Source organism: Phocoena sinus, chromosome 4 (assembly GCF_008692025.1).
Source record: "Phocoena sinus isolate mPhoSin1 chromosome 4, mPhoSin1.pri, whole genome shotgun sequence".
Taxonomy (NCBI): domain Eukaryota; kingdom Metazoa; phylum Chordata; class Mammalia; order Artiodactyla; family Phocoenidae; genus Phocoena; species Phocoena sinus.
Window position 1 is genome coordinate 82,683,383 of NC_045766.1, and position 23,806 is coordinate 82,707,188.

Consider the following 23,806-nt stretch of genomic DNA (forward strand, 5'->3'; position numbering starts at 1 on the left):
GTGAAGTCAGAGAGTGTTTGAGTGAAGAAGCAGAGAAGTGCAAAAATACGGCATCTTTGGAAAAGTGCAACAAAAATGCATGGGGAATGATGAGGTTAGAGAGGCAGGCGAGAGATGAGATGAATGAGGAGACAGGTTACCAGAGGAAGGGCTTTGATGGTTTAGCCTGGTGGTAATGAGAAACCATTGAAAGAGTGTCCCCAAAGGATTGGCATGATCAGATTTCCATTTTAGAAAAATCATGCTGAGAATGAAGGTTAGATCTGGGAGAAGTGAGAGGGGAGACTAGGACACAGATTTGGAAATAATTTCAACGTTTTTCTAGCCTAATAAAATTACTTGTAAAGTATTTCATATGTTTAAAAATGCAAGAGTGGTAAGATAAATTTGGATTGTTTTTCTAAATCAGTTTTGATAAGTTATATTGTTTGGAATTTTAAAAATCCATGTAAAATTTTTTAAAGCATTTGACATAAATTTTTCTAATTTCCCAATAAATAGTTCTGAAAATATGTGTAATAGTTCATCTTTTTCATCTGTAGTGACATTCAATTTTTGACTTAACATCTGTAGTTCTATCTACTTTTTTATTCCTAATATTTATTTGTTTCTTTTCTCATTTTCTTTTTCTTTTTGACCACTCTTGACAGAGACTTGATAATTTTTATTTTAAGAACCAACTTACAGTTTTGTTGACCTTTTCTATGTTTATGTCCTGTTGCTCCATTTTATAATAATTTAGGGTCTTATGTATGTTATCATTTTCTTCTACTTTCTATGAGTTTATTATGTTGTTCTTTTGGTAACTTCTAAATGTATATGCTGAGCTCATTAATCTTCAACATGTTTTTCTTTATAACATAAACCCTTAATGTCATAGGTCACCCCCTAAGAACTGTTTTAACTGAAACCCAAAGGAGTTGGTTTGTGTATTTTTATTATCATTCATTCTTATTTTATTATGATTTATACTGTTGCCCTTGAGTTATTTAGAATTTCTAAATGGACAGGGTTTTTTTCCCTAGTTAAATTTTGTCACCGATTTATAATTCTAATTGCATTTTGACCAGAGATTGTGATCCGTAAATAACAGTCCTGTTTATTGAGACTTGCTTTTTTATTCCTGAGTGTGTCCAGTTTTTGCAAATGATCCATATGTATTTAGGAGAATTTGTGTTCTCCACTTGTTAGGTATGATATTCTGTATATCCTGTAAAACTACTTTTAGTAGAAATTAGTTGCCTTAATGAGATAAGATAACGTGTTCAACTAAGGCCATGGTGATGGAGAAATGAAGAAGATGTATCGGAGCTATATTTAGATTTTACTTAATAATTAATTGGATGTTGATATTATGGAAATTGAAAACTTAGGATGATTTAACAATATTCTGACTTGGGTTATTGAGGGAATTTAGATGTCATACATTGAGAGAGGAAATACAGGGGGATAAGCTGGTTTGTGACAATAGGATGAAAAGTCAAGTTCTGACACGTTGCTTTTGAAATGCTGGTGTGACATCCAGGTTAATATGTAGAAAATAGTTGAAAATATGTATCTGTAGCTCAGCAGAGAGATCTGGCCTTGAAACACTATTTTGGAAGGCATCCGCATCAGGGGAGTAATTGCAGCCCAAATAAAGTAAGTAGAAGGAGAAGAGAAGGCAGCCAAGGACACACCTCGAAACCTATAAAAATGTATTATACATACGCCTTCCTATCTAATATTTTGCTGCTAAATTGGCAAAAGGCAGTGATTATGTAAGTTACTCTTAGCTGCCATCGCTGACAGTTTAAACCCAGATGCTTAGACCCAGAATGTTTCTTGTAGCAGAGACTCCAAAGGTTTGTCCAGAGAAGCCATAAATGTGCTCCGGCTGCTTCAGTTTTCTCACTAAGCCTTTAAAGAGGAGCTTGCTACTCATGACAAGAGCAAAATTGAACACAGGGGGGTGGGGAGAATATGTGTGGGTGGGAGATACAGAAAAATTTTTTTTGCCTTGTCAAAATTAGGAGAGGAAAAAGTAAAAATTTCAGTAAAGAAGAAATCTTTCAAATAAATAAGAAAATAGTGTATACTACACTAGACATTTTTGACTCCAGGATCTATAGCCATAAGCCAAAATCAGCTGTTTACACCTTGATGCAGAATCCACTGTATTAGTGCCATGGGCCGAGGAAGCACCTAACAAGAGAATATTATTTTTTTCTAGCTCACCATTGTTATTTTACTGTCAGTTTTTCCCTTGATACTGAAGATAAAAAACAGGAGTCAAATCACTGGGGCAGACAACTTCTCTCCTGGTTGTACATCTGCTCTTTTACCCTTCCAACTCATCTCTATGCAGAAAATTAGTAAATGTAGATGATCCTCAAATCTTTGGGATTTAGGGTCAGAGTTTGTAGGAAATGCCGTCTCTGATATCAAATAGCAATTTGAGTTTAGATGAAGGTCTTACTCTTGTCCCGCTTCAGTTTTCTCATCTGTAGAATTTGGGTTTAGAAAGTAGCATCTCTAAGATCACAACCCACGCTGAAATTCTCTAATCTGTCAAGCTTAGGGAAGAGTAGTCATGAAACAGATATCCTCAGGGTAAATATTTAAGTATAATTCCACATCCAAATTGTTTATCATGCTTAGAGCGCCATTGTGAGGAAGTAAAGGATTATGATATATATATATAGCAGTCCTTCATTGTCTTTCTGCCTTTCACATTTTAAGAAAGCAGGACATTCCTATTGGTCATCAGGAAGACCATATTTCAGTTTGGAAACTGGGTCTGTCCCTTTGAAATAAATTAGATGTGAATAAATATAGACTCCAGCGCCATTTTTAGAGAATCCTGTTGTCGATAGTAAGCACAATTTAAAATGGAGCCAGATGCCACGTCCCCTTCTTGGGCTGTTTAAGAATCTAGATTGTTGCTGACTGTGCAAAGTGGATGTTTGGACTATGTATAGAGATAGATACCAGATCATTCTAATCAACAGAATAAAACAACATCACATTTAGATTTCATGGCAATTTGACAAATAAGATTTAGTGGATGTGCCAGACTGAGTTATTGAAATAGTTCACTCTTCATCTTTTATTGAATACTCATTGTGTTCCAAGGACATGGTTTAAAAATAGGCATCAGACAGTTATGCACACAAGGGTAATCACAGCTCTCCTAGTAATAATGTTTTAAAAGCACCTTTCTCTTAGTCACCAAGGAAAGTAGACTCAGTGATTTATAGGACTGTGAATGCACTGCTCGGCCTCTTCTTTCCAGAGTAAGGCATCCTTCCTTTATGTAATCCCTTTTCTGGAGTGTTTCCTAGGCAGGCTGTACCCTCTGAAACAAACAGGTGTTAAAGTAAATCTGATGCAAACAAAGACTCCTGCTGTCACAGAGACATGCTTTGTACCTATATAAATTCATTTCTCAGAAAGCTCTTACTGTTGAGAAAGACTGAAAGGAAGCCGAGGCTAGCTAAAAATGTTATTCTTTGTACTCTGAACATATCTGCTTCGGCTTCAGACTGGCTGCCTTAGATATGTGTTTTGTGTTTAACATATTAAATGAGGCTTCTTTTTTCCTTTTCCATGATTTCAGCACAATTCTGTCCTTTGGGTTCTAGATACTGAACTAATTTGTCTACATTTATATTGTGGTGCCATCTGAGATGCCCATGGCTGTCCATGTCAATGCATGCCTTCAAATGACCATTACCTGACAGCCCCTTGGCCTCTGTGGCCCACACTCAAAGTGCACTCTGAGTGGCCAAAGAGAACTTTACACACACTAGTTCCTCTCTTGCCCTGCTTGAGCTCCCTTTATGTCTGTTTAGTGGGGTGGTCATCATTGCAAATTTCTCACAGTTTTCAAATAAGAAAACATCATGTTCCCCACGTCTTGAACTTTCTTCTGAGTGAGGTCTGCCTGATTCAGGCACAGTGGGGGAGGATGGACCATTAGCTGGTTACTAGGTGGGTCTCAATCTATTTGTATCTTATTAAGCTCTCCCTTTTGGGTACCTGAATGTATACAGCAACCTGCAGACCCTAGGACAAATTTAGAGAATCATATATTGGCACTAAAGTGGTCTGAGATGCAACCTAAATAGTTTTGTTCAGACTGAAATGGAATCCTTAGCTCCATTTCCTTGGCTCTTCTGGGAACTCAGCTCTCCCTAGAAAATCCTTAGGAAGCCTAAGCCAAAAAGAAAAGTCTGTAGGTGGTCCTAGAACAATATTCTCCAAAGTGTGCCTTGTGCCTTATCCTGTTAAACACTCTGAAAAACACTTCCATGGTCAAACAAATTTGAGGAATACACTGCCTTTACCTTCTGGAAATTCACAATACATGTTAACATATTAAATGTTTTAGGAACTTATACATTTAAAATAAGCTGTTATTGTTTTTTTAATCCAGGGTGTCCCAAAGTTATTTTGCCAGAAAAACTATTTTTTGCATAACAGTTATCATCATTCAAAATTGAGGTAATGCAGCCTCAGAACACTCATAGAGCGAAGAGCTCCCCCTCACCCCAGGTTCCTGAACGTAAGTCCGTAAGCCAGTGGTTTTTCTTGAATTTATCTAAATCCCTAGGACGTCCTCAGGAGGAATATGATGGGACAGAGATTTGGATCTGGAGTGACATTTGAATCTAGGGTGGAAGGCCAAGCTGCTCAGAGCTGGACACTCACACACTGCTCCCACGTGAAGTGGTACTTTGCCTACCAGCATGGTTTCCTGGCTTTGTTCCTCTCATAAACCAAATTTGCCCTCCTAATTTAATTAATGTAAGAAATCAGAGGTGGAAAAGCCAGAGATTTTTGCCAGAGGAACTTCTGAATCTATTCCAGCAGGCAGTGAGTCAGGTCTCATCTTTTCACTTTAAAGAAAGTCCAGACACTCTTAAAACGTGTTCTGTTTCTAACAAAACACTATTAAACTGTCACATACTCTTCTTCTGTTTTCTTCTCCACTGCTGCTGATGGTGACCAAGATATTTGTATGGGAATAAAAGCTGTGTCTTTTATATTCAACTGACATGTCTACTTCCCTGATATTATTATTTTGCATTTCTATAGCCTTTATCTTTCAAAAGGCTTTACAATCATTCATTAGTTATTCCTCACAGCCTCCCTATTAGGTAGAACACTATGATTTGCCACTTTTACCATTTTATCTTCCTCTACTCAGTCCCTCCCCTCTTACACAGGGCCTACTGTGTGTCAGGCTTTTATATCATGTAATCACCATAATCCCTGGGAGTGGTAACATTTCTAGATGGGGTTGAATTACATTCATGCTGCTCTGCCCTCCTCCCTCCAAGTTTGCAGTAGAGAAAATTATATGCAACAATAACACCGACCAAATGAGGGAAAAATTATTGGCTTTATAAATGGCTGGACAAGCATCTGAGGAATACCCCTCCACCACCCCCTCTGCCCCTGACACACACCATAGTCCAGCCCTATGCAGTTCAGGGTTTCTCAGGTAAGAGGCATCAGTGGGATGCTCAGACTTGGAGTCATAAGTAAGACTTCTTACTCATTCCCTTCCTATCCTACCCGCACCCACCCACATACACATATATCTAAAACTCTAGGTCTGCATTTACCCAACCAGTGGCAGAGGCAAGGAGTGGGAATAGAAGCAGACATGGAGGTCCAAACCCAGATGGCAGGCCTTGCTCAGGATCTGTTTCCAGGGAATGCGAGAGGCCCCCCCATGCATGAGCACAGAAGTACCAGGTTGAACTGAGGAAACCACCTTCAGAATATAGAAACTCTGCACTTGTAAATCATAACCATCAAGGACTGAGGTGCTGTTCCTTTAGAAGATCCTTGCATTGAGACTAATGAGGTGTGGATCGCATGGAAAAATAGATGACACTGAATCCTTTATGAACAGTTTAGAAAAATGACAGCAGCAGAAATATTCCTCATTTCCCAAAAGTGGTATTAATTATCAATATCATTTTACAAATGAGAAAACCAAGACACAAGGTGATGAAATGAATGGTAATACATCGTATAAGCTGGTGAATGGCAGACCAGATGATCTCTCTATACACTGTTTCTGACGGCCCCAGTGTCTACTGTCCCTTGGACCCAGAATCACCTGCCCTACAGATACTGGTCCCGTGTTTTTCTACCTTCCTTTCTACCAAGATAATTTTTACTTCAGGCACCACTGTGTATATATCCAGAGGCAGAATATTACATCTTACATTTCAACCTGGGTTAGATAAGTGCCCGCCTTATAACCATACCTAGCTGGTACTAGCTAGCAGTCAATTTGAGTAGAATATCTATGTGGCAACTATTTGGACAGCTTATGGTCATTTTTTTTTTTTTTTTTTTAGCTGTTAATGCACTTTCTTCATAGGAGAATCCATTAGGACCTTAATATGGGGCTCTTTAAAATTTCACATAGTCCTAAGAGCTGAATTTAGTGCCTTGCTGTCTTATTTTTAAACCTTAGAAGATAAGGAGAAACAAATTGAAGGGAGAAAGAATTTTGGAAAAATTAGAAAAGAGGAAGAAAGAAAGCAGTTAATAGCCTGACCAGGAGAAGACAGAAAAGCAAAAGCAGATGTGAAAATTGAAAACTCAGAGCATCATAGAGATAATATTTAGTGTAAGGGCAAATAGTCCAACAGATCCATCAGTGAATTTTAAAGATATCAAAATCTATTATAATAGATGCTCATGATTATAACCCTGGCTCTTCAAGGAAAGAAGTTGAATGAATAGCAGTGTTTTCTGTTTAAAATGGTAGGAATATATGTGCAACACATTAAGAAAGATTTCCATCCAAAGAAGTTAAAATGTAAAATATCTTACTGCTTAAAGATGGAACTACCCAGCTATTAAGAAACAAACAAACAAAAAACTTGGCTCTCCAGAAGTAATCATTTCCAAAGAGTCTTGGATAAATATGGTCTTACAGATAGATTTTTATTCTGCCAGGAATAAATATACTGAAAGGGAATTACAAGTTTGTCCTTATCATGTATTAAACACACGCATCCCTTCTCATGTTACTTCCATCCACCTGCTCCTCCCACATTCCATAGATCCATTCAAAGAAACGTATTGCCTCTTGATACACTCCCAGAAAAGGGGTTTTATATAAAACGTGATGTGTTACTTATCTGAAATTCAAATTTAGCTGAGCATCCTGTATTTTTATTTTCTAAATCTGGAAACTGCACTCAGGAAGTTCTAATGTTCAGCCAGTTTGTGTAACCAATGGAGGTTCTGCTGTTCCTGCCAAGACACCTTGCTCCCAGTACTCGGAACTTGCTAGGAGTCATCCGACTCCATCTGTCCGGTCCTTTGAAGAGCATTTGGTCTCTTGACTGTCAGTAGAAATCTTTGACCAACAACATCAAAATGATACATCCCCAAAGTTCTTAGGGGTGGTCCTACCCAGCCTCTAATACCCAGACCCTGTAATTCACATTCAAGAGATTGGGCTGCTTTGATGTCAAGAGCTGTTGCTTGTGAAATAGAAAAAAGGACCACAGAAGAACAATCTGATAGTTAAAGCCTGTATTTATGCCTGATGATCCTGGGAATTGTCATTGGGAAGAAGCATAGCACAGATTTTTAAAGGCCATGAATAAACACGGTTCTCCTTTTTTTTTTTTTTTTTTACATTTTTCTGAATTTAGCAAGGTGTATTAACCCTTAATTTGCCTTCCTTTTCATTCTTTTCTATTCATCTGCATTTGGTTCTCTTGAGAATAATGAAAGGAAATCAAAGTGCCTTTGTGAGTTTTGACAGCCAAGTGCAAATAGATTGATTAAAAACATGGTGTTTCTTTTTTTAATTTAAATAGAGGAAAGATTTGTGGGTAATATGCATAATATGTGTTCGCTGGTAACAAGCTAGCAGTGGGAAGAGGGAGAAAATATGGAGGCACCATCAGTGTTGTTGTGCTTTTAAGCACGAGATTGATTTTAAATTTTTCCTGCATGTTAGTTCCATTAGAGGCAAATTAATCCTTCTTTCAGTAACTTGAGACTTTTTTCTAAACTCCTTTTGGGAAAAAAATATGTATCAATGGTTTTCATTTTTCATGAACAGTGAATTAAATCCGAATGCTGAGCTGGTGATCCTAACTCAGAAGATGGTAATTTTAAATAAGGTGGTCTGCCAAAGAAGCCCCTTACTTTTTACTTTATTGTGTTCTCTGTCTCCCTAAATTCCAGCATAAACGTAGAAAGCTCAGAATAAGCTCATTCTCTCTCCTTACTCATATAACGTTTCAATGTGAGGATATTCTTTCATCCAAAGGGTCCTGGATAGGCTCATGTATGGTTAGCACATACTTTCTTTCCCAGCTTCTCACCTTTGCTCTTAGGTGCTCTTAGGGACAAAGTGGAAGTGCAGAAGGGAGTATTAGGGTATAGACAGCGGCCAGAGGCAAGGGATTGTAGGTGGTGAGGAAAATGGTTAGGATCAGCTGGATGAATCAGAGATCTGGATATGATTGCCCTACGTGAAGTAGCTGCATCATAGACCTTTGTCCGATTGCACTAGAAGAGAGATGTCTAAATTCTTGGGCTACGGCTGGTGCAATAAAGAGGTATCCATGCATACTTTAATTCAGATTACAGTACCTAATGGGTCTAAATTAAGAATAAGAAAGAACAGAAAGGGAAAGGGAAAGTAGGAAAGGAGAAAATACCTGACTGACCTGCAGCATAGGAGGAGTTAGAAGGAGGAAGGGGGTTTGAAGCAATGACATCCTGCCTGGCAAGAGACAACCCTGCAATTAGAGCACATAGCTGTGGAATATGCTTGGTGATTCCCAGCATGAGCCTCTGGGTTCTGTAGGGCTTAAAAGTTCCATAACTTGGGAGTCCTCTTGAAAAGAAAGAATACAGTTTGGTTATAAAAGTCAACTTTTATTTAAAGTAAAAGTAGGTGTTGCAATAAATTATACACTAAAAAAACTGGTACATACTATAAACATAACAAAATCAAGAGAATATCATCATTTTATTAACTGCTGATATACATCTAATACTTTTATCCCTCCTTTTTCTGGTTGTATTTATTTTGATGGCTTCTTTATAAGACTATATGTTTGTAATATTTTCTATAGACTATGTATAAAGACAATTTAATTTCTCCTTTGCTACCAATGATCAAAGTTTGTATAATACTATTGATAATTTAAAAAATTCCTTTGCGTTTCACAACTGTTATTGGCAATATCATGCAAATGTTTCAGAATGTTTTCAATTTGGGAAAAAGGAAACCTCTATTGGGATCCTCTCATCTTTGAGCTATAAGATATAAAGGCATTTCAAGTTTTCTTATACAGTGACTACTCTTAAATATTCTTTGAGTTGACAACAATCTTTAACCAGAGTGTTGCCAATGTTTTCATTCTAGTGGCAAACTAAGAGATTTATGTTATCTTTGTTGGTTTTAATGTTTTGCATAAAGTTGACAAGAAATTTAAGTATTTCTTGATTCAGTGATATGGTGGGATTTTATAGACAAGCTTCCCATACCACCACACCCAATATTTCTAGTAATGTGATGGATTACTTTCCTAAAAAGAAGAATGCTGATAAATGCCTCCAGTTTACATAAAAAATAAAATATATGATTTATATATATAATAAACATGATTATATGCACTGCATCATCAGTATATTCCTAAAAGGAAAAGTTTTCCATCTTGGTGATAGCTGAATCTCCTGTTTACAATATTTCAAATATTTCATTAAGGTAGAAACGTGAAAAGTGCCCCTTTCATATTTGTATGACTCAATGAGCTTTCACAAATATACTTCCATGAAATAGATCGAGAAATAGAGCACTATTGTAACCGGAGCATATGTTCTTGTCTCATCACAGAAAGAATTCAGAGATGAGACATAGAGGTCAAGAGAACAAAAATGAAAGATTTATTAAGCAATAGTACGCTCTCAGGGGGAGAGCGGACAGTCTCAGTTGAGCAGCTGTCCTGAGTTTCTTTGGCAAGCTGGTTATGTGCGGTGTGAAAATGAATAGGCGGAATATTCATTGAGGAGGGAGGGGTTTGAGGTCGTATCTCCTGATTCTTATCCCATCTCCACCTTCCCAAGGGGAGGAGGGATTTTCATCCTCATTTAGCCTTGATCAGAAGTGTCATGGCGTCGGTGCAGGATGGGTACTTCTTATCTGCAAGGCTAATTTTATTGTAGTGAGGGCATAATGAGCAAAAGGTTACAACCAGATGCCAGGGATTCCTGCCTTTTCCCACCTTTCTTTGCCTGCCACCAGGACCCTTGTTGCCCCAAATGCATGGTTTCCTGTCAGTCTGGAGGTTCCTGCTTTTCTTTGTCCGTGCAAAGTCCCCCACTGTTCACAAGATGCATGGTTTCTTGCCATTTGGCCCATGCCCCGCTTTCTCTGCTCACATCTAGCTATCTGCCTGCTCTAACACTATCAGCACTCCTCTTGGCTTCCTCCAGCCACTACTACCCCCACAGGAGTAGCCACTATTTGTCTGCTTTTGTATATTACATAAATGGAATCCCTATAATACTCTTTTTTGTGTTTGGTTTCATTCCCTTAATGTGTTTGTAACATACACGTAGTTTAGACAGTATTCTTATGCCATAGAGGTTTCCAATGTGTGGACATACCACGATTTTTAAATTTTTATTTATTTATTTATTGATGGACATTGGACAGCTTCTAGTTTGGGGCTATTGTAAATAGTTCTGCTGAGAACATTCTCCTATATTTCATTTAACAAAGATGCGAACCCATTTCTGTTGACTATGTTTTAGGAGTGGAATTTTATGGTTATGTTGGTTATGTTTTTTGGACTGGGTTCTAGGGTAGGCAAATATTCTGCTTTAGTAGATTCTGCCAAACAGTTTTCATAAGAGGCTGATCTACTCTGCTTAAAGTTTACAGGTCTGATGTTTGGAAGAATTTTCCATTCACTATCTTTTGGCTTTGAACACTTTAAACTTTGTCCTTCACTACTCATGTAATTCTGGTATTGGGTGATATAAGTTATGTTCATATTATTCTACAACCTTTGTCCCTACAATACTGTGTAAGACAGTACAGTGGGAAGAAGATACATTCTTACACTAGGGTGCTAATAATAGCTTACCTATTCAAGGAATCAGCTGTGAACCTCATAAACATGTCCCATTCAACCTACCTATAGGCAGCACCAACTCAATTTCTCTTTAGCAAGATTCCCAAGATGACTGAAGCCACTACAATACCACCCACAGCTAGGAGAAGTGTGATGGAGAAGAGGGGTGAAAGGAGGAAACAGTTGTAACCTGCTGTGATTAAAATATCATATTTTTGCAAATTTTACAAAATATCTGGCCAAATTGAACACACAGCTAAAACCTCTCCGACAGGCTTAGAAAGGGACCTTGGCAAGTAAGAGACCCTGAAACTTAAGCTTCATTAGCCTATCCATTATCTGTTGCTTGAATACTGCTATATAAAAAAGAGCCACAACTCAGCAACATTCAACAATAAGCCTATTTGCTCATGTGTGTGGGGTAATTGGCAAAGTGGTTCTGCTGATATTGGCTGAGATCACTTGTATGTTGAGGGGATCAACTGATCTAAGAAGGCTTTGACTGGCATGACTTGGGATCACTCAGCTCTTCTCATGTCCCTCACCTTTCATCGTGCCAACCCAGGCATGTTTCTTCTCATGGCAGTAGCAAAAGGCATGAGCAGAACAAGCCCCAATGTGCATCATGTTTGCTAAATCTCAGTGGTCAAAGCAAGTCACCTGGCTGAGCCCAGAGTCAGAAGTGGGAGGGGCCTAAAAAAATTCATAGCAACATAGCAAGGAGTGTGGATAAATGAAAGAAGGAAGATTGGGTCCATTCCTGCCACCATTCCATGACAGTTAGCTTACCAGTAAATCCACCTCTCGTTCCTGGCCTTCCCTCCACACACAACTGGGAGTGTCTTTAGGAGTAAGGCAGGGTTGGATGAGAAAAGTATACAGAGGGCACATGGTGGTATAACTTGTGTCATGATGGAAACACCCCTTCCCCTTCCCAAAAGTCTACCTTTGTCCTAACTGAGCTTCCCACAAACTCTTCACATCAAGAAATGCATGGAAAATGATGATATATTTACAGCTTACTAGACTGGGCTGCTCGTGATGAGGGAGGAATTGGGTGGGTTCTCTGAGGGCTAAGGGGCTCCATATCTCTGCATACCTGGAACCAGTTCCTATCACATTTGTGTGATCCAGCACACTAGTTGAGAAGGACTTCATTAGAGGACTAAGGCTGCTCAGGCTTTCACCACTAGATACTTATCCCTTTGGTGTGTGAAACTCTTTGCATATGGAAGCATCTCTGGGGAGATGTAATTCAATAAGCCTCATCACTCATTTACACATGAGGACATAAAGACTTAATCGCTATACCTTTTACTGAAATTTCATTTTTGTTTGTTTGTTATATGGGAACAAGAAAAGATAGACTGGTGAAAGGCTTTACACAGGCAAGAGCAGGATACGTGCTCTGGAAATATAGAAAGGAAACAGTAGAGGGAATTCCCTGGGGGTCCACTGGTTAGGACTCTTGCTTTCACTGCCGAGGGCCCGGGTTCAATCCCTGGTTCGGGAACTAAGATCCCATAAGTCATGCAGCGCAGTGTGGCCAAAAAAATAAAAACAAACAAACAGAAAAAACAGTAGAGAGGAAGCAAGAGGGCTCCCTCATAATTTGGATTCAACCTCCTCTACCTGGGACAACATCTTAACCTTTATTGGAAAAGTGAAGCATATTCTCATGCCAAACTACTAATGTACCCTAGAAGAGATGCCTAACCTGAGTTACTAGTGTCATGTTGTTTCACAGAGAGTTTAGATATAGTAGGAAAGTAAATCGTTCTTGGTAGATTATCAAGTAGAGTTATATGACCGTTAATCTGGAAAGTCATTAATAATTATGGAGTGGGCTTCCCTGGTGGCGCAGTGGTTGGGAGTCCGCCTGCCAATGCAGGGGACACGGGTTCGTGCCCCGGTCCGGGAGGATCCCACATGCCACGGAGCGGCTGGGCCTGTGAGCCATGGCCGCTGAGCCTGGGCGTCCGGAGACTGTGCTCCGCAACGGGAGAGGCCACAACAGTGAGAGGCCCGTGTACCACAAAAAAAAAGAAAAAAAAAAAAAATTATGGAGCATTATGGGTGGATGCTCCATACCCTGTCTACAAGTTCAGGGAATTATTTGCAGAATGACCCAGAGAGAGAGTGCATTAACGTTTTCTGTATCGGTCCTGTCTATAGAGCTATGGATGCTTTTAAGACTTAGAAATTCAGGTAGAATCTTATTATAACCAACTTGAAGAGAGATCAAAATCTCTGTGTTGAATCCAAATCTCATTTAAATTGAAGTGTACTGCTACAGAGTGTGAAGGAGTATACTGTTTATTGAGTTTTTTTAAATTTGTTTACATAAAACAAGTGTTAGGTATGCACTAAGTCTACAAACAATAACAAATGGGAAAAATGCAAAAAAGGATGTTCTTGCCAGTTCCAAGGGAGTACCTAAACTTATCTCTTCTACTGTAACTATATTTAAATGCAATATAAGATGCTTTTAATATGATTTGTATGTTTTTCACATTGTTTTAGTAGCAATGGAAACATGGACAGAGTTTCTCTCATGGTGTTCAATTTTTAGGAGTGTGTCTTAGGCAATAGCCTGGTAGAGATGCCTACACAGAATTACTGGTGTTATATTGTTTATAGAGTTCAGATATAATAAGTTATTCTTATAGGATTATCATATAGAGTTATAGAATACTAATCCCTAAGCCCATTGCTAGTTTTCACTCTCTAAGGCCTTTTCATAGATACTCTAATGCCACTTTATCCATTTATGAGTTACATCTAATTGGGGGCCAAACCAGAGCTGAAAATCACGCCTTCTGAGACTTAATTCAATGATGTGCTCATATGAGAAATATCAGGTTTTCTGGGACTTGGATCTACACCCAGACTTTGTAGTTTGACTCCCTCTGAAGTTCCTAGACCTCATCTAAATATAACCCCAGTCTGAGCACTGGAATCCAAGTTTCATTTCTTAATAACCATGACACACACACACACACACACACACACACACACACACACACGCAAGCACACATAGCAGTGCACAGGACTCTGAAAATTCACCAACACAACATCTGGCATTAAGGATATTTAGATTACACCGCTATTCAACCTCATAGTTTACACTTAATTTCAAAAGAGCAAGATTTCCATTAAGTAGAATGACAGCTAACTTCAGTACAGTTTTCAACACAGGGAATGTTGCCCATCCTCAAAAGCAACCTTTCAATTCCAACTTACTGTAGGCAGAGTGGAAAGGAGGACCTGTTTATTCATTCTGTGTGCTGGAAGGCAGAGTCTGGCCCTGAGAGGGACTGACACCCTTAGTGCTCAGAAGGCTGGTGTGGAGTGGCTGTCTCTTGTTCTCCCACATTCACTCATTCCAGCCAGAGAGTTAGGACAATACTTCCATTCCAAATAACCTCAACAATCCCATTGTGCCACAGAGAGTTGACTCTCCTCTTTTCTAAACATCATACTTCCCAACAGTCTGAGATAAGGGTGGTAGAGAAGGGACTGTGAAGGAAATAGAAATCTGTTCAACCTGTGCATTCTTTACTTGAACTTTTCAAAATACCAACAGGAAAGATGGTGAGCTTCAAGAGACCAGGCAGTAAGCATGTAAGTCTTGTTCTCAAGGAGAGCAGGGTTTCAGCGGAACAGTGGATCAGGGATTGGAGTGGATGAGGATCAGTTTGAGTATATTCCCTGCTTCTCTTTAAGTGTATTAGGAAGATATGGATTTGAGAGAGAAAATGGGGAGATGTGGAACTCTGAAGAACAGAAGGGATTTATACCAGAAGACACTGAGACACTGGCATAAGGTCAGATGTTGTGTAGAGTAGCAGAGAGATGTTAAAGAGATGATTAACAACTATCTTCTAAATAAAAGCTAGGTTTTGGAACAGATGGGACTAGAAGTAGCAGAAAAGGCCCGGGGTGGTGATAGGAAGATAAACACAAATGTATTAAGAGAAGTAGCGCATATCACAGCTAAGTCCATGACAAGATTAACTGGCACTTAAGAGCTTCTACTTCTTTTAAGTCTTGTTGTGGTATTTCATAGTTTATGAGAAAAAAATGGAATAAGGATTTTTATGCTGCTTTCTAAATCAACAGGATTGTGTGTATAAATAGACGTATACTCATCCCCGCACATACATGTATTTTGAGTGAGAATACGAAAGGATAAATTTTTTCTTTCCTATTCATCAGTGCCTAATCTAAATCCAATCAAATGACAAGATGAATGTCACTGTACTTTCCTAAGAGAATGTCTCCCATTTAACCCGTGATTGCTTCAGTCGATTCAGGCTTAATACTTGTGTCAGTTCTTGGCACAATAATACTGTGTAACAAACCACCTTCTAACTCTGACCTTTCAAAAATAGGCGTTCACTCTCCTATTCATAGACTTTCAAAATAACCATGTCTCAGCTGATCTAGGTGAGGCTCAACTGTGTGAATATGCATCAGGCTGCAAGTCAGGTGGGCTTAGCTTCTGGCTGCAGTTTGGGTTCAAGTCAGCTTTACATGTGTTCAGGCTGGAGCCCAGGCTTCAGGAACAAGACGTTATTCTCAGGGCAAGTGGAAGGAGCCCAGGAGAGTGAGTTGAAATACGTGAAGACTACATGTATAAAAGTGCTTAGAGTGGTACACAGCATGGATTAAGCAGAGCAAGAACTCTTTACAGGCTTAATACAGGCATACCTCATTTTATTGTGCTTCGCTTTATTGCATTTTTTTTTACAGACTGAAAGTTTGTGGCAACCCTACTTTGAGCAAGCGTATCGGCGCCATTTTTCCAGCAACATTTGCTCGCTTCACGTCTCTGTGTAGCATTTTGTTAATTCTCACAATATTTAAAACTTTTTCATTATTATATATTTGGGGTTTTTTAAATAAATAAATTTATTTATTTATTTATTTAATTTATTTTTGGCTGCGTTGGGTCTTCGTTGCTGCACACGGGCTTCCTCTAGTTGCAGCGAGCAGGGGCTACTCTTCCTTGCTGTGCATGGGCTTCTCATTGTGGTGGCTTCTCTTGTTACAGAGCACGGGCTCTAGACATGTGGGCTTCAGTAGTTGTGGCTCATGGGCTCAGTAGTTGTGGCTCGCAGGCTTTGGAGTGCAGGCTCAGTAGTTGTGGCGCACGGGCTTAGTTGCTCCACATCATGTGGGATCTTCCTAGACCAGGGCTCGAACCCACGTCCCCTGCATCGGCAAGTGGATTCTTAACAACCGCGCCACCAGGGAAGCCCAGTATATTTGTTATGATAATCTGTGGTCCGTGATTTTTGATGTTACTATTGCAAAAAGATTACAACTCACTGAAGTCTCAGATGATAGCGATTTTTAGCAATAAAATGTTTAATCAAAGTACGTACACTGCTTTTTTAGACACAATGCTGTTACATACTTAATAGACTACAGTATAGTGTAAAATAACTTTTATATTTGCTTTATTGCAGTAGTTTGGAATTGAACCCATCATATCTCTGAAGTACACCTGTATACTTTTTATAAGTATTTGGTACTTACCATTAAATTCTTAATAGGATTGGCTGTATGTTTTTCATATGTCCACTCTTTAATCTAAGTACAGTGTAGAATTTCTTTGATTCAGTGGACTGCCTAATAATCACATTCTAATTTCCAATGTGTTATTATGATTTTCTCTGGGTTTGGTACAGTCACCCTACATATCATGAGGATTCATGGCCCTTTGCCTCGGATAAAATTTGTAACAATAATGAAGAGCAATCAGTATCTTTTACCTCACCACAGCCCTCTCGGCATCAGATGGCTGAAGCTGTAAGCAAAAAAGATGCCAGAAAAACATTCTGATCTGTGGGGCCTTAAGGCCTTAGGTGTTTCCTCCATGTAGAGCGAAGACCCTTGAGACATGTGATATGTGGCTTCCCTTACTGCCCATGAAATAGGTCAAGATTTTAGATTCAATGGAAAAAGGGTGTCTTATGGTACTTGCTGCATGATAAATAGCGCTCAGCACGTCACTCTGTGGTTTCCGTGCATGATTAAGCTTACTGCCAGGTGAAGCAGGTTTTAGTTCACCTGCGATTCGCAAAGCAGAGTACGTAATTTGCCAGTCTCTCTGTGGTCACCTACTCTAAATTCCTGTTTTCTAGCCACTGTCTCCTTTGTCACTTAAAATATTGTGGATATGTACAGATACCAAATGCTTACTGAACTGATGATTCGTTAAATTTCATTGGCCCCAGCTTCTGTCCCTGGCTCTGAAAAACGTAACACATCCTATCCCTACCCCCCAAAACTGGTTGTAGTTTGGAGAAATGGGTTAAAAATATTTGAAATATTTATCTTCCTACATGAATTTATTTAATATAATTGTTCCACTTAATGAAAAAGCAGAAGGGCAACATCTGAGTTAAATGAAATTATTAGATGGTGATCTTTATTAAAGCATCTCATTAATTTTATCAAGAGCAGTGAAGTGGTTTTAATATATGCAGAACTCTGCTTTTTGCTATTTATTAAAATAAAATCTATCTTTACTTTGATTTATATTCTAAGATAAAAATCAACAAGCTGTTCTTAGACTTTCTGATACTTGCATAAATGTATGGACATAATAAAATTATACTAATAATATACATAATGGAAAGGAGGAAGGTAGCTCTCATATAGTCACCATGCTAATCATAGTCAGCTCTACCATAGAGTATGTATTCAATATTCGAAAGCATTAACAGCTACTTAAAAACTAATTTGCTGAAAGTTTGATAAAAAAAATTATTTGGGTTCTTATGAAAGCCATTCCTGTCTATGTAAGCTATTACTTTGCTCCATGTTTTAAGGTCAAAGTGGTTCAAAGAAAACCTGTTGTTCTAATATCAAGAACATATAAAATTCCTTGTATGTTAATTATTGCTGATGCTGGCTTGGTATTTGTATTAGGCCTTAGTCATGGGAGAATGGTTTTTAAAAAATGATTAAGGTTGAGCATATTTATCTGAGGGAGCATTATTGCTGAACTCTGTTTACATAGACAATGAAACATTCAGCAATTCAAGCAAAAAAGTTGACTTGCTATCTAAAGGTGGTTTCCAATTTCCAAAATACATAAGAAAGGATAACGCATTGTTAAACTGCAAATGACATCCCATCGTTTGAGACAACTGCTCCATTTTATTCTGGGTCATAAATGAAGTGGGTTTGTGGAGATGAAGCTTTAGCCTATTCAGCCAGTGCCATCTGCCCACTTTGTTTCCGACAACCACTCAGAAAGGGATTAGGAATAGATTAGTTAGAGACGCTGAAAGTCAGAACTGAAAGCAGCATTAACAGTTTTGTTTGGGGAAAATCCAGCTAATATTTCAAGTGAGAGGGAAAAAATGGAGAATTTAGAGTTGAATTTTGGACCTTCATTTACTTGGACATTTACTTCATCTTTCCACTCTAAACCCATCTTTGGCTGTTCTAGTTTCAAATGGTGCATGTTGTCATTTACATTACTGCTACTCAAAGTGTGGTCCATGAACCGGTGTCAGCTGGTAAAATGTTCACTGTCTATGAATATGCATTGTACTTATATAAATATGTATATATTTGTGAGATAAATGTAGAAATAGAGAGTAAATGTTTGGATAAGGATACTTACCTGGTGAACGAGTAAAAAAATCCACAGATCACATTTGGAGTAGTAGTGATGATTAGCATGTAGTTTAAGAGAAAAACTGCAAAGCAATAGGTGTCTGAAGATTTAAATTTTAATTGGAGCTACTGTCAACTACTATCTTCACCTTCTGGTCTCAGTTATCTCAAATGTAAAATAAGGACTTAAATTAAATCTTTAAGGTCGCTTCCATAATTAACATTCTATGATTCTATTGAATATGCTTTTGACTTTTGAATATGCTTCTGTAATATTTCACCTTAACTTTTCTTCATTCATTTATCCATACTAACCTTTTAAGTTGATGCCTGCAAGACATCACAAAACATATCATAAACAGCAAATATCTGAATTACCAACATTTTGCCTGCTGTTTGTTAAAATAAGATTCTCCTTTACCTTTCCTTTTGTGTTATAAGGAAGAAATTAATAAGCTGTCTTATAGTTTTCATTTTAATATTTTAATATATGGACCTAGTAATGTTATAAAATATTCAATAAAAATAAGGAAGGAATGGGCAGATATTGTATATTCACCCTGATATTCATGTTCAACAGTAACTCCTTTGTTCTCTTTTAAATAGTTCCTTTACCAAGAGAGATTGAGTCAAAGGAGAAGACTTAGAAAGGATCTGTGCTCTCAAAAAATAAATTTCCACCAGAAACTAAAAGACATAAAGAATAAATTTCTGCCAAAGACTTAGAAAAACCAGTCCTCCATTAAAAGCCATATTTGGGCAGACAAAGCCTTGTTTCAAATTAAAACTCCAAAGTTACTCTTTACTGGGTACTTTAGGAACTCAGTGTTTACTTTGTAGTTGAGGGCGAGCTTTACGGGATGACAGGGCAACCTTGTCTTCAGGCCCTCAGGCATAGTGGGGGCTCTCCATGGTACAGCTTCAGATCCTGGCAGCATCAGCCTGAATGATTCTTGGTTCTAACTTGGGCCTTCCTTTTCTAAGTTGCTTCCAATATCCTGTTTGATCAAAAGAACCTAAATGAGATAAAGGAGTATCTTGCGTTACATGGCAGATAGTTGCCCCCCCGCAAAATGTTGTTATACCTTCCAGACTTGACCTGTGCCATTTACCACATAACTCCTTTATGAGTACAGCCTCGATTTTGACCAGCCACTCATTCCTATAGCTGGTGTTAAACCTATCTTCTTCAATCCACGTTTTATTTCCTTGGTCGGTATAGCCTCACATCCCCTCTAGTCTTCTAGTCTTTTCTTTAGAACTGAAAACCATGGAATTGTAACATAGAGAAGGGAATTGTAACATAGAGAAGAGAATTGTAATTATCTCACCCAACCACTTAATCTCATAATGGATCTTGGATCTCTGCCCACTCTACTGTTCTTTCTACTATACCACATTTACAACTTCTAAACAGATTCTGTTGTATATAAATCTGTCTCCCAAAGAAGAGTAAAACACTGGAGAACAGGAACAGATGAATACAAATTCTGCTTTGTCTACTTACTTATTATTTATATATTTATTTATTTCAGAACACGAATCACATTGCACTGCACATTGCAGACGTTAAATTTGAGTACTTGTTGAATTGAGTTTGCAACATTCTTACAGCTTCTGCATCTCAGTTTTTGCTCTTCTGTAAATTTCCTCATTTTTGTATATTTGGATCATAAAGATATTCAGTTCAATTTTGCATGTTTCATATACTTATTTTTGAGCCTTTCTTAGTATTTTTCACATACTACGTGTTACATAACATTTCTTTTTTTATTCAATTTTCCTGTGTTGTATCTACAAGCACCTCTCTGACCTTTGAAGTGTGCTTCCTTATGCTCAGCATCTAAAAGAACAGCTCTTTGTCTATATTTGCTGTACTCAGAATACACTTGTGTTTCTTATAATCATTCATACTTGTTTTCTTTTTCAGTGTTGCTGATTTCCAGGTTCATATCTTCTTATTGAATAAATGTGTCTTTTAGATTGTTTTCCCTTCTGCTGGAACATTTATTTTTTTCCAAACTCAATCTTATTTTAGCTGTTTTCTGTCTATATTTGTAAGTGTGTTTTATTTATCTTCTGTTCTCTGATATTTGCAATATTTTTAAATCTATGTCATCTTTCATTTCTCCAAAGTCATTCTTGTATACAATGATGAAGCTTATAATACCTTCTCGAAAGAGATCATCAAAGCTAGTTCTCTGGTTATCCATGATAAATCTTTACTAATTGACAAACTAATAGCATTAAATTCAGACTGAATTTGAATTGAATTAAAATCTTTGCTATCTATTTCATATTTATTGAAATTGAACCAATAAGTTGTCCTGCGTTGACTTTTTTTACTTGCTTATGATTCCATCCACCATAAAGCTATCAGAAATGATGTCCACCATTTCTTCTTCTCAAGATAATATTGCTTACCTGTCATCTTGATGTTTAAGATTGTTCTCTATGAACATCTGTTCCTTTTAAAAACTGCTTAAGTCAGCCTCTGAAATCATTCTCTGTACCCATTATGAAGATGATTTCCATTCATCCATTATTACTACATCTTTTGGACATACATAGAGCTCTCTCTGTTCTTCATACATTTGCAAAAATCAAATTCAATCACTGTGACACTCATCAAGTCAACTGTAGGCATCATATATACCCAGAGTCACTGATTTGTTAATGTTCAAATCTTCCAATTATTCCATTGTCTGCTTTTAGGAGCTGCTTTTGCAGAAACTTAATTATATCCTAATCATACACAGTAATTGTTTTCTTATTAAAACAAGATTTAAGAAATTAATTGAGTCTCTCAGCCATTTGGACTTATCATTAATGTCATGTCCCTCATTTATATTTGACTTCATTCACTCAGTTATTTTCTCCATCCTTATATCCCCTCATGGGGTTTCAAAAATACTTCGTTTTAGCTTTAACCATTTGTGCCAACCCTGACTCATTCTTCTTTTGTAGTACTATTTTTTTCACTTCTAAGTTACAATATCCTACCATTTCTTTATGTGAACAGTGGCTTAATAGTCAGTAAATAGAGAATAGCCAGGATTACTACCCCACACTTGATTCAGATCCAAAATTTCTACAGAGCCCCAGATGTGGACTCAGTGCTTGCTCGGGGACCTAATCAGCTACACTTTGGACATGATTTCTATGCATACACTATCCCCATACACTACCAATGCTATCTACACTACAGGCCCAATCATATGCCCATCCCCTGCCCATGGGGTACACACACAGTCTTGTGATGAGTATTTCCCAGCCCTAGTTCTTTCAATGTACAATCACATCACGACTCTCTTCTCCCAACCACTTTTCTTTCATTTACCTTTCTAATTATCCTCTTGCCTCCTGACCTTCATACTTCTCATCTTTTTGAATCACTTCTCTATTCTTTTACCCAAATTCAGTCTAATAGACTACAGCGTAAAAAAGTCCTGTGTTTAATCAAGATATTCCTAAGTCCTAGCCAGTGGTCTTCTTGTTTCCAGGGGCAATTTATGAAAGAGGGTTTTAGGAACCGAAAAATTGTGAATAATCCTTTGGAATTTAGTGAAATAAGAGTTAACTTTGGTTCTCTTCCTCATTCAGTCTCTATCTTATTCTTCTTATATCATGCACAAATTCTTGCTTATAGCCATTCCACTCACATGCCCAGCATAAAGAAATAAGGGAAAAGAGCTGGATTTGATCAGCATAAGGTAATCTCAGCAGGATGGAAGCATTGGGGCCAATATATTACAACCATAAAAAACATTTGGAATGGGAGTCCAAATGTAAGAATGGGGAGTGGAGTGGGGGAGGGGGGGAGAAACCATCAGTAAATTCCTTTGGTATTAATACATTACCCAGTAAAGCAGTACCTTCTTTATATTAATGTGATATAATGGATTTCAAAGTAGAGAAATTTCATGATTATTCAATTTGTGAAGGGATTAACAATAATGCTTTTAATTGCATACCCCCCTATGCCACTTCAAATATGCCTCTATTCAGAGAAATTCTATGACATGATGTTTTAGGAACATGGGTCTTGATTAAAGTAAGTTGTATCAAGAAGGTATTGATTCAGAAAAACGGGAAATTGTGAACCAAGAAAATCATTTATTTGGACTTCCCTGGCAGTCCAGTGGTTAGGACTCCATGCTTCCACTGCAGGGGACACAGGTTCGATCCCTGTTTGGGAACTAAGATACTGCATGCCACACAGCATGGCTGGCCAAAAAGAGAAAAAAATTAAAAAAGAAAATCACTTATTGGATCAGCAATTATTGGACCAGAATGTGTTTGGAGAAATTCATAGAAGAAATAAACCTTAAGTACTTGGGGGTAAGGGACAATATCTTATTCAAATGTTTAGCCATAGTACCTGGCACAAAGTAGGTGATTGCCTTAGGTCAGATTCCTTAAGCACAGAGCCTAAGACAGGGATTTAGGGTTATGTGATGTGTTGAGGAGTGTTCCTCAGGAAAAACCTATAAGAAGGAGGAAAGTGAGATAAGGAAGGGGAAAATCCAAAAAGAATAGCGCCTGAAGAAAGCTCTCACCTTGTCCTGGTCTGTGGTGAGGCTCTGGATTGTGAATAGTATTGCAGTGTTTTCCCACTTTGAGACAGAAGGGCTAGGCTTAATCCTGAATCAGTACGTCATTAATCACTTGGGAGTAGATACGTGGCAACCCCAAAATTTCTGGACATCTTAGTTCCCATCCACCAGAAATTCTCCAGAGAAGGCCACAGATATAAGCTCGTAACCATAGTTCTCACAGCAGCTAGGAGATAGTTACACCCTTTGGAAAGGGAATCTGGACTAGCTACCTAAAGCACAGACTGCAGTAATCAATAAATATTTATTAGGTGAGTGAAGAGATGAGCATGGCCCAATCTGACTCTAACTTCACATTTTACAGGAATTGGATATTTTTCCAATTTTTCTTTATGGCCATTAATTTCATTCAGCATACTACACATGTCCCATCTGGCTTAATCAGTGTCATTTTAGAACTCACGTTTAAGTAGCAAGTGAATATATACAACT

At 38.0% G+C, this 23,806-nt stretch overlaps 1 protein-coding gene across 2 annotated transcripts in view; it reads left to right on the forward strand.

Moving 5' to 3' along the window:
- The window catches only part of LSAMP (limbic system associated membrane protein), a 647,085-nt gene that overhangs the window by 537,827 nt on the left and 85,452 nt on the right, over positions 1–23,806 (forward strand). The gene's annotated exons all lie outside the window — the stretch shown is intronic.